The following is a 1,036-nucleotide window of genomic DNA, read 5'->3' as shown; positions in this document are numbered from 1 at the left end:
CTAGACCAGGGCATGTACACTGCTACAGATAAGAGCTCCCAACACAGGGAATCCAGGACAGATAAACCCCTCAGGACCAATAATGCGAATAGAGATAACAGGAGAGTAAGGGGAGGTTTGGAGGAGAAAGGAGGAACCGATCACTATGATCTACATATAACCCCTTCCTAGGGTGATAGACAACAGAAAATTGGGTGAAGGGAGACAGTTGTCGATGTAAGACATGGGGGAAAATTATGAATTATCAAGAGTTCATGAGGGAGGGAAGGGGAAGGGGGAAAATGAGGAGCTGATATCAAGGGCTAAAGTAGAAAGAAAATGTTTTGAATGATGATGGCAACATATGTATAAATGTGCCTGACATAGTGGATGTATGTATGGATTGTGATAAGAACTGTAAGAGCCCCCAATAAAATGATTTAAAAATATTAATAAACATAAATATTTTGTTAGCTTGGGATCTCTAGATAAGCAAACCTAGCGACACATATGTATATAAAGAGAGAGGCTTATAACAATAGAAATGGATCATATTGTTGTAAAGTGGTTTGTCTAGTTTAGTTCGATTCTGTGAGACATAGGTTAAGCTGGAGGCTGTTTTGGACTCAGGTGGCTGCCAAACTGGGAACCCTGGAATCCAGGAGGCAGGAAGATGAAGCAAGCAGATGCAGCAGGGGACTATGGTTGGTCGATGCAGAGGTGGATCAGCAGACTAGATGTTAAAGCAGGCAATTGATAGCTCCCTGGACCAGTAGGCAACATGGCAGGCCATTATTGGTTTAAGTCTGAGTAAGGGGTCAACTGGAGTTTATATTACATTAGGTCACATCATGGGAGAGGCTTTACTTCTCAACTATGGAGGATCCTGGCCCAGCCAAATTCATTTAAAACCTATCACAAATATATCACCATCAATTTTACACTAATATTCTGCCACTATTGTGTTAGTCTGGGTAGACTAGAGAAACAAATCCACGGACACACATATGTGTATAAGAAAGAGATTTATATACAAGAGCAATTGAACATTGAGAAA

This window comes from Echinops telfairi, unplaced genomic scaffold, assembly GCF_000313985.2.
Source record: "Echinops telfairi isolate 266 unplaced genomic scaffold, ASM31398v2 ScPeMD7_60;HRSCAF=208, whole genome shotgun sequence".
Classification (NCBI taxonomy): Eukaryota; Metazoa; Chordata; class Mammalia; order Afrosoricida; family Tenrecidae; genus Echinops; species Echinops telfairi.
This window is presented reverse-complemented; position numbering follows the sequence as displayed.